This window comes from Anomalospiza imberbis, chromosome 2 (genome assembly GCF_031753505.1).
Source record: "Anomalospiza imberbis isolate Cuckoo-Finch-1a 21T00152 chromosome 2, ASM3175350v1, whole genome shotgun sequence".
In the NCBI taxonomy this organism is placed as follows: domain Eukaryota; kingdom Metazoa; phylum Chordata; class Aves; order Passeriformes; family Viduidae; genus Anomalospiza; species Anomalospiza imberbis.
This window is the reverse complement of record NC_089682.1, coordinates 104388922-104400277: the sequence shown is the minus strand read 5'-3', so window position 1 is coordinate 104400277 and position 11356 is coordinate 104388922. Positions and strand designations below refer to the sequence as shown.

Below are 11356 nucleotides of genomic sequence, written 5' to 3'. Positions count from 1 at the left end.
AGAGTTCCATTTTGAATTAGGAAATCTTGGCTTTTTATTCATCCACATAATGGAAAAAAACCCAAAACACTGAAAACCACACAGTGACAAAGATGCCTATAATAATGCTAAACCTTCCTTCATGAGACACTTAGGCTGAGATGTTGTCTCTCACCTCTGTTTATTGATTGCTTTGCTGACTTTTTACTAGATGTTGGAGTCTTCACAGGGTAAACATTGCCATGAACAATAATGAAGTAGCTGGATCCTTTCTTATAAACCATAAAATGCCCTTAAGAAGAAATTAAAATAATAAATAATAATTATCTAGATTTCCTCAGCATGATTTATGAGACTTTTAGGAAGCTGAAACACCTTATTTCTTTTTGAATTATGATTTCTATCTTTCATTAAAACTTCAAACATGATCCAGTTTGTTACTAAGCTAACAGAATGTAGTCCTCAACCATTAGTAATTTACCATAATGATGAATCAAAATATGGACCAAAAGCTGTAATGACATTTAAAAAAATGTTTGGTGATTTTGGTTGCCTCACAGACATAAAATTTCTGACAATCAACCAAATCAAATACAAATGCACTAATCTTATCACCAAAGACAAAGAATTTGATATAGTCCTTGCACCCTAATATTTAGTATTTAAATGCATATTAATATTCTCATGCTTTATTCAAATTGTGCACCATTATTCAAACCTGCATTCAGCTTTTAGCTTTTTGCTTTGGATTACTGTGCAATGCGATGGTTGCTTTGTTTTTTTTTTTTTTTTTTGTATTTGTCTGACCTCTTTATGCCCTATATTTAACCGTCTCAATTTGTATTGATGTCTTAAATTGTTACTGCCTGGACTAACTTGAGAATGTCAAAATAAATTGGAATGATGCAATTTATTTCAAATTAAACATAGATTCCTATAGATCTAGTCCATCTGCTTTGATGCTTTGATTAGCAGAGTCAGGCTAATAAAATTCTGCTCACTGCATCTAAATTCTTGAATATATTTTGTTCATGGTCATCCTTCAAGCAAGGAGATAATTATCTGGTGAATCTGAAAACGCCCTGAGCCATTATTCTGAATTTGGTCTTGGAAAGAGATTCAGATGTTTACATAGGTTTTTGGTTTTGTTTACTTTGTTTTGGGGTTTATTTTGTAAGACATTATGTGCTGCTGTTCTGCTAGGTAAGACAATTACATGGAATGAATGGCTACTGATTACACTCACTTCAGCAGTCCATGTTTGTGTCTAAATTGCAGCTAGAAATGATCCTTGATTTACATTTACGGGCAGGGTGAGCCCAAATTGCTCGACTCCTTGCTTCCCCTGCAGTTCACAGTGGACTGTCAGCTTGCTCTTACATGTGCAAATGTCAAATTAATTCAATAGTAGACATGACCTACAAGGCACATGTAACCCAGGACCTCACCAAGAGCCTGAATGATACTTATTGCTTGTGCATTTGCAGACATACTACTTTTTAAAATCATAATGAAAACCAAAATATGCTCATCCAGAAGCTGTTTAAAACAACGAAAGACAGTTATATTAACAAAAATGAAAAATGAACATTGGCTTCATAGGCAAATCTTTCCAATACTGAGGGAACAATTGGAAAGAAGTCAGGATAGGACAGGGAAGAGTTTCAGAATTGCCAAGAGAAAGTTGCTGTTCTGAAAATTGAGTAGTGGATGCAGAGACTGGTCAGCTTCTCACATTTTTCAGATTGTCATAGAAAATGTAAGGTACTGCAAGGATGAGATGGGGATATTTTTTTTTCCTGTCCTGATGGAAGCTGTCCCAGTGACAAATAAAATGCAGGCAATGAATCACTGAGAGGGAATGCTAGAAAGGCTGCGGTCTTAAAGTCAGAGCTTTCTTCTGGAAAAGATGAAACAAAGCTCCAGCCCTGATATTGCTCTGGGTTCATTCTGTATATTTTGAGTTAAAGTGTTAGTGGTGGGAATAGAAAAAGTAATGCAAAATCTGGGCTAGAAAGGGGCTATGTCTCTTTTGTCACCTGTTACCATTGACTGACCTGACCTTCTGATTTTTCTCACTGCCTTCAGCCATCAGGTTTTGATTGTCAAAATCCCACTTAAGATTCACAAAGGATTTAGGATAGTGTTTAAAAAAATCTTATGGATTGATTTGTCTGTGTATAAATTTTTAATTCTAAATACCTATTTATTTAAAAGGAAGCATACTAAAGCTTCCTTTTAAGATTCTTAGTTCAATAAACTATGTTCACTAAGAGCCAACTTTGACCTACCTAAATAAGAGAAATAATAAGAACTATAATAGCAAGAAATACATGAGAAAAGTCAGAGAAGGGAAAGAAGGGAAGGGAATTTTTTCGAATCCTGCTCTTAGCGGATGCATTGACACCAAACTCATCATCACTAGCACAGAATCATGGAATCATGTATCATGGACTGGTTTGGGTTGAAAGGAACCTTAAAGATCATCTAGTTCCAAATACCCTACTGTGGGCAGGGACACTTTCCACTAGATCAGGTTGCCAGAGCCCCATTCAACCTGGCTTTAAACCCTTTCAAGGCTAGGACATTCACAACTTGTCAGAAGCATCACTTTCTCTAGGAACTGAAAGTCTTTCTGGGCTTTTGGCAGATATATTAAGCTAAAATTTCCATATAGTAATTATAAATTATTGGCTTTATTCAAGGAAGAAGGAACAATTAGGTTTCACTTATGTGAAACCCCAGCATAGGAAATAAGCTGCCTCCACTTGATTTTGGCACAAGATGAAATTAGTTGTAAAATACAAGTCAGAAGAGATACATGTAGAAGCCTGCAGAGTATTCATCAGTTTGGAATTCTGAAATGGTGTTTTATAAGGGTCTTTAGGTGACAGCTTATTTCCCTCATTTGCCATGTAAATTATGATATTAGTGTTAAGGAGACCCTTAAACTCTTGATATTTAATTTTAAGCAGCTGTTGAAGACTTCAGCACACACAAATCTTCTTAGGCATCAAGTCCAACTCCTTGAAGTTTAAAAGGTTTATTTTAGGTTTTAGCAAAAATATTTATAAAGCTTCTATAAGAGTCGCATTAAGAGATACCATTTTGCTTACTGTTACACTTAGTTGCTATTAATATTACTATTATTAGTTATAACTATCCTTGTTAGAATTGTAATCATAAATTATAAGAATGTTTTGTAATGCTTTACTGAGTTCTTACATGTATAGAGATCCCACTGGCATAAATTATTTGCCATTATTATTGTTATCAATGATTATGATCATGATATGTTGAAAAATATTTCAAGAACATTTGGAGTCCCCAGCTGAGCTCACAGCCTCATTTTGCCAGGCTTTACAAAAACACATAGCTACAGATTATGCCTCTCTTTCAGTATAAACAGATGTAAAACATAAGAAGCTGTTGTTGTGATTTGATTAGGAGAGGTATACTTTTAGGTAATAAAAGATTAATTCTTATTTTAGCATGGAATTTTGACTAATGCCATGATTTCAAAAATGCAAATCACTCTGGCTTTAGTAGAGCTTTAGTTCTGTCTTTTTGGTTTTGTTCCAGAATATAGAGGATAATTGTTAATGTGATTTCTAATTTACTCTCTTAAATACATTAATTCAGTAATTTGATTTTAGTTTGACTAGCTATAAAAATCCACTGGTACAATATCTAAGAATTTTCAGCAGTTAATCCTTCAATCAGATGATATAAAAAAAAACCCAAGAAATATTGTCCAAAAAACCTCACCTTGAAAAGTTCTTATTGTAAACTCAAGTGACACAATATGAATTCATTGAGACAGAGTGAGCCTGTGGGGATCTAACTCAGTGTGGTCATTTGGCAAGTTAGTGACTTTTGTTGGACCTTTTGTGTTCTCAAAGAACATGGAAAAAAGTGATTTAACCTTGAATATCTTTATGGCAACATATTCAGAAGCATAGTATGAAACAGTAGTAATTTAGTATTTTAGATATAAGTCATGTCTAATGAAAACAAGATTCCTCATCAGAGATTGATCACAGAATCTAAGTTGTCTTTCTGACTCCTCATAATATAAGAGAGGAATTGGAACCACATCCTCCAAAATATAAATCAAGAAGTATTTACTTTCTCAGTTCCATAGAAAGTCTTTTCAGAAGGTTTAAAGAAACTTCAAATTTGATCTATTTATTTGCTTATTTTACAATGTCTGTCTCTGTTTTTTTTCCCTTTTCATTTCTACTATGCCCTTGAAAACAAACAATTGCAGGTTTTAGTGATTATTTTTACATCAGCTTAGAAATAATCTATTTTCTAGATTGAGTTAAAGTTTTCTGAACTCTGGCAAAATATTGCTTTAATTTCACTTCCTTATTCAGCATAGTCTGGGAAAGTTGCAGGTTGAGAGACACCTCATGTTTCAAAAGCAAAATACTGCAGTCTGTATAGGGTGGGTAAGACTTGTACAGTGGCCTCCTGTAGGATACTCAGCTCAGCACTGAAAATGTTTCATTTGCATAGACATTCACCATATTGATTGCAACAGAAAAGACAACAGGTAATAAAAGTGATAAAAGTTAGTGCTGCTCAAATGAGATCTTATTTTTAGCCTGTATGAAAGATCAGTTGGAGCTTCTGTGATAGGGCTAGTCTCTGAAAACATTTGTCTCATAAGCATTTTTAGAAAATCTGCATGAAGTGATATAGAAAACCAAAGGAAGTCACAGCTTTATGTTCATGACAGTGAGACAGCATTGTAATTTGAAAATGCTTCCGATAAAATAGGAATGAATGTACTTTCCTTGATCTGACATCTTCAAAACATATTTTGGCTACTGTTCTTTACAGATATGATGCAGGCATGCCACATGCATTTTTGGCATGTATTGCAGTAGCAACAACTTTACATTTCCTGCAGGTTTGCAGCATTCAGGTAGGTATAATGGCTTTCCATATCCTTGCTGTCTTTTATTACCTTATCTGGCAGTTGAAAAGAACATCTGGTGTCTGCACATATGGCAGGCTTCAAATCTCAGATTCACATAAGAAATCTTGAAGGATATAGGACAAAATGTTTTTCTTTAATGGATGATAACCCCTGTCTCTAAGATTGTCAATGGCAGGAAAATTAGGTGTTTCTATTGTAACAATTCATAGCGACAATTTAACCCACAGACAAATGGATTTGGCTTCCTCTGCCCACTGTTAAACGCCTGAAAGTCAGATGCTGAAATATGATCTAGTCAGCCTAGACTCCCTTGTCAGCCAAGTAAGAATGTTATGCACCTCCTAAGGGTCATTCATTCCTAAGGAGCATTTAAGATATAGCCCTTGAATTGTCTAGGACTGTGCCTTTCTCCAAGTAAAGGAGCCTCTGACTGCAGATGTGAATGCAACTTTTTCAAGTCTGTAGTTAACTATGCTTAAACCTATCCTTGAGAGCTTCAAGTTTTTGATACCTAAAGACAACAGAAGCTTCAGATGGTACAAGGGATCATGTGAACAGTCCTTGCCCAAATCATGTCAAATATAGTACTGTTTAAACAGCTGATAAAGACAATTTTATGCTTTTTAATTTTTTTTTTAATTGGAATTACATAAGGAACTCTCACAGAGAGATCACTTAATGCTCTTTTATAGCTGGCAGCTTCAATTGGGTGTCTGCGAGAGGCAGTGACTCAAGTGCTTTTCATCTAGTGGGAATGTCAAAAAAAAATTTCTGGTAGGTGTGTGTGTGTGTGTGCCTGTGCATCCCTACATATAACACACTTGGAATTTAAGAGAACACTATTACACAAAACAAGAGCAGTGTAAATTACTCAAGTTATCATAACAGTACTAGCTCAAGGAGAATGTTTAAAGGCTCTCTGTTGAAACACAACACAATTACTTTGATCAAGGTTAAAGGGCATTGCTACTTTCTCTTTTTTCTTCCTTTTCATTCTCGGCCTGTGCTGCCACAGGCCTGTTTCTGTGAACTTTGGGCACTTGACAACACTGAGTTCTACAGTATAGATGCATGGAAATATGGGGACTCAGCAGCACTGTAACTGAACTTGTTTTTTCAGCACTAAACATCTGTCTTTCAATTTCATAATGCAAAGGAGGGTCAAAGCAAGCAGTTACAAAATAAGTCTCACAAATCACCTCATGCATGAAATCACAGGAGAAAAGGGGTAGTAGGACCAACCAGCTCCCTGCTTTTCAATGCTCAGCCCATGTCACAGCACGCCCAGCTCCGTGGCTTTGGGGGTAGCCAGGGGAATCCCAGCTGTGGTCTGTGCTCCCTGTGCTGCCATGCACTTCCTCTTGTGGTCTGTCACGGTGCTGGCACTGGTGCTAGCATGTGTCATCTGCCCTTAACCCCAGAGCAAAACGAAACTGAACAAGTTTTTATGGAGGACTTCAACAGTGAATGGGGATGGATCCCATTACACTCAAGGCAAGAGATACAACTGAGATAAAAAAAATCTTCGGTTGGCAGCAGCTTTCTTGACTGCTGCACCTGGTGCCAACAGATTGATTTGAGAGCAGCTTCATCCCGGACAAATCTGTTGAAGATGCATTACCTACAAAAAAGGTAAACAGAAGATTTGCAAGTTTAAAGGGTCAGGGGAAGCACAGATCTCTCAGCTGGAATGTGAAGTAACTGATGTAGGACCAGTTCTTGGGAGAGTGGTAAAATTCACTGTAGATTAGAGGATGATAAAATTAATAAGTATGTGAGTAGAGAGGAGTTCTGAATTCAGAAATTAAAACAGGGTTTTCAAAATTCAGCCCAGTGTCTAAGCCATGAGACTGATTTTTCCTTTTGAATTGAACATCTGAAAGCACATTTTATTGATACCTATGAAAAAAGTTGGTAACTTTTCCATACTTTTTCACCATAAAGAAGCTGTGAACACAGCTGATATTTCATGCTTATTTTCTCAAGATGTTTTATCATCTAATATATGTCTGGGCTATATGGTAAATAAGATATTAAATAACACAGGATTAAAGTCTTCAGTATTTGTTCTGCATCGGGGGAAAATGCTATACCGACATAAAAAGTAAACTCTATTTTTATACATCTGCCTATCTCATTGTTCTTGTAACACAGACTGTTGAAATGGAAATAAGACCAAGTCTAATGTTCAAAACCAAACTAAAGAAAAGGCAATTTTTTTTATCAATACCTAATATCCTCCAAAGAGATATTACGGGGGTTTTGGTAAGAGTTTTATGGGTTTCTCTTTTTTATTTCCGTCTAGTTTGAGTTTTAGAAACTCTGAGCTGAGGACATTTGAAAATCTTCAGTTCTGTTTATGTTTCTTTTTAAATCCCTGCAAAAAGCCTTGGCTTTAGGTGTCACAGTAATGAATGAATTAACTGGATTGCTATAAAGTATGAGTGCAATTACAACTGTACAGAATGTGATAAAAATCTTTTTTCTCCTTTTCAAACAGAAAATACAGAATATATTATAACTTCAATAGCAAGTGAGTATATTTAATGTTGAGCTTCCTTGAGATTAGTGCAGTGTTGTCTTTTTTTGACATTAAGCACCATTTTAAGTCCAAAAAGAGTTTTCTTCAGAAAAAATATGTTAGTATTTATGTTACGATTAACATGTTAAAATGAAGGGCATTTAGATTTATTGTTAGTAAATGAAAATACTGCTAAATTCACATTAATATTAGTCTTACAACTTTATATATTTAAAATATTCTGTAACATAATTATAGAAATGAAATTCAGTTTAATATGTCAGATAGTTTTATCAACTTACAGGCAGCCCTCCAAAGTTAATAATGTCAGGATATATGAAGTGTTTTTGGCTATAAGATTAGACTTTTTATTTGGGAAAGGGCTTTAATTTTCATTTCAAAAGTAGATTTCATGCCCCATGAAATTTAAATGGTGACATTTAGAAAAAGTTAACTTTATTATAATATAGTGAAAAATTATAGTGTACATGCTTCTTGCTCAGTCCATCAAGAACTCTGGAAAGACCAAGAATCTTTTTGCAGGTAAAAAAAAAAAAGTGAAATTCACTAAATATTTAGTTTCACCAATTGTTCATCCTCAGGAGGCATATAGCTGGGCAGAATTATTTACTTCCTTAATTGTATTGACTGGAGTTTGGAAACAAAACTTCTGAGAGTATTCAAAACTTTTTATTTAATGACACTTATTTACTGAAAAGGTTTAACTTCCACAGAGAAATTCCAAGAACCTGACAAAATTAAACAGACAATGCTGGTAACTCTTTATTAGATGTGATTAAGCAATGCTCTGATCCCACATCACCTTTCAAGAAGTGGGAGTTGTCTTATGCAAGATTTGTACATATGCTTCTTTGTAAGAAACTTAATGAAGAGTCATTTACATTTGAAAATATGCAAGTGAAGCCTTCTAGACCAACACTCAGAACCTCTATAGGCATGTCTTGATGTTTGTAATTTCATAAGAAAGAGAGGTGAACATTAAAAAGATTGAATCAAAAGTGTTTTCGTTACGTTCACTGCCTAGGCCATCTCTGCAGGAGTGAAGAGCTACTCCCAGCAAAATTATGGCCAGTCCTCTGTGCAGAGACCAGCAGAGACAAGATACAGGAAATCACCTCAGTGGGTGTGCTAATTTTGTCCGGGCTAGAGTAAATTTCCTTCACAGTTGTCTTGTGGAGTTGTGCTTAAAACAGTGTTGATAACACAGGGATGGTTTTGTTGCTGCTGAGCAGTGCTTCCACAGTGTCAAGGCCTTTTCTCTTTCTCTTACATCCCATCAAGGAGTTGAGAGAGACACAGCTGAGACATGTAACTGCATCTGACTGAAGTGATTTCCCAAACTTTATGGCATCATGTTCAGCATATAAAGCCTGGGGAAGAAGGAAGGAGGGAACATTCAGAGTGCTGGCATTTGTCTTCTCAAGTAACTGTCACACATGATGGAGCCCAGCTCTCCTGGAGATGGCTGAACACCTGCCTGCCATGGAAAGTGGTGAATGAATTTCCTGTTTTACTTTGCTTGCATATATGAGTTTTGCTTTCCCTATTAAACTGTCTTTATCTCAGCCTACAAGCTTTTTCCCTTTTAGTCTTCTGATTCATTCCCCAGTCCTATTGGTGGGGGCATGAGCGAGCGGCTCTGTAGTGCTTAGTTGCCAGTTGGGGTTAAACCACAACAGCAGGCTATCTTCAAGTACCATTGATTAAAAAAAAGATTTGTTGTAAGGAGGGAACAGGCTAATTAGGCTAATTTACTGCCCTTCAAGTGCCCTGGCCATTCTTCAAAAAGAGGTGGCTAGTAAAAAGCAGCCATCCCTTACATTCCCCGGTTGCCCTGCTAACAGTACATTTTTGTTAAGCATGAAGTAGCAATGCAGCTGTGACCTGTGATTCATTAGTTTTGTAGTTGGATAGATATATATGAATCCTACTGCTTCAGTTAGTATCAGCCAGATACTGACCATTAATTTCATCAATCAATGACTGAGCCTCATGGACTGGTTGCAATTAGTGTTAACTAAATGGTGTATAACAGCACGTATAAGCCCTGGCAGATGTTGTGATTCTCACTGGGCTTTGCTTTTTTTAGAGGAACTGCTTATGCCTCAAAGAGCTTTTTGATATAAATGAGGGAGGGAAAAAAAGAAAGAAATGGTAACGAATAGATATCTCTCTGTTAAAGCAAAAGTTCAAGACCCAGATCCAGTAAAGAACAAATTCAGCTGCACCCATCCTAAACCTTTGGTAGAAGTGTTATAAAAAGAGATTTCTATAAAATCATAGAATGGCCTGGGTTGGAAGGAACCTTAAAGACCATCTAATTCCATCTTCCCTGCCATGGGCAGGGACACCTTCCACCAGACCTGGTTGATCAGATTTCCAGCCAACATTGCCTTGAACACTTCCAAGAATGGGGTATTTACAACTTCTCTGGGAAATCTCTTCCACTGCCTCACAGTAAGGAATTTCTCCCTAACAGCCAATCTAAACCTAAATGAGAGAAGAAAAAAGTGTCAATGAGGAAAAAGTCATGATTTCACTGAATAAAATACAGAAACAGGAGTGTAGTGGATGGTCTGGATGTAGAAACTGAAGATCAAATGGGGGGAATCTGCTGTGTTGGCTTGTCTTGCTATTTTAGGAAGAAGATTTAGTATTATTTAAGAATTTACAATTGATTTATTCTCTGTAAGCCATCCTGTAATTTTGAGAGAATCAGTTCAATGGAACATGGTTGCTTACCAAGCTCGCAAAGAAAGAAGGAATGTCCTGAAAACATTTTGCAGTTTTCCTCAGTTTGTGAAGACAGTTGTTTTATCAGGTGTAAGAAATAAATCAGGGATCTGAAAATAGGGATAAAATTTACAGGCATAAAACTTTCTCCAAGGAACAAGATCATGTAAAATTAAAGTGACTTTTAATTCCTAAATACAGAGAAGCAGAAAAGTTGTCAGTCTGATGTATGAAGTAGTGGGTAAATGGGAAGACTTTACTGGTAGGAATAAATCATGTCTGTGTATTGATTACCTGCTTCACCTCAGGTGTCAACATTTAAGGATCCAAATTTTCCATACAATTAACAATTAAACAAGGTTGCTGAAGAAGAATGCAATCTTACACACTTGTTTGGACACAAATTATACTCAATGAGCCCCATAGGTTAAGACGTTCAGCAATCCAGTGTGTTTAAAAGGTTTTATTAAGAATAATCCTGATAGTATTGATTAATTGATGACAAGATAAGATTTAGAAGTGCTAAAACTCTTTGCCAGTCTCTTCAGTTTATTCAAAAGGAAGTCTAGCTTCCAATCCTCTGGATTTAATCTTATACTGTATCATTCTCAAGTTATAGAATAAATGATTTGAGAGGATCTATTTCTCTGGATATGAAATGCCATATTATCTATTACATGACATAGTGGCCACTACAGGAACTGCCCTGCATATTTGATTTCCACATCTCAATTGAACCAGAGCAGCGGTGTGGTTCAGAAGCAGGTGGTGCACTGCAATGCAGATGATCCAGCTTGCCAGGGTTCTGTCCATCACTGTTTTTCATCGTCTCTGACTCTGGGAACTGAGTCAAGGTGGTGAACACCTTTTTTTGTGTAAAGCACTTTTTATTGTGTATGCTTTTGTTGTCAATATTGTTGCTCTGTGCATTATTCCATTGAATTTCAGTAATTGGTTATTTCAACCCGTAGTGTCTGCCTCTGTCCCTCTCTCACCAGAGCGGGTAGGGGGAAGAAGAATGTCTTGTTTGAAGTTTAATTTATAGCTTTATTTCTAATACTTTATATACAATATTTTATATACAGAGGCAAAGAGATTAAATATCTCTCCATTAGTGTTATTAATGAAACCCTTATTCATCTCTTTGAGTATTT

The 11356-nt window shown here is 36.0% G+C and overlaps 1 long non-coding RNA gene across 3 annotated transcripts; it reads left to right on the top strand.

Annotated features, from left to right (window-relative positions):
- The first annotated feature begins 4839 nt into the window (after window positions 1-4839).
- Window positions 4840-11172, top strand: LOC137469567 (uncharacterized). Of its 3 annotated transcripts, XR_010996589.1 has the most exons (4): window positions 4840-4912; window positions 8494-8961; window positions 9079-9260; window positions 10816-11172. It is a non-coding gene; the product is annotated as an uncharacterized lncRNA (long non-coding RNA). The 3 variants fall into 3 exon arrangements; XR_010996591.1 differs by lacking the exon at window positions 9079-9260 and having other exon boundaries at window positions 8751-8961; XR_010996588.1 differs by lacking the exon at window positions 9079-9260.
- Window positions 11173-11356: the final 184 nt, after the last annotated feature.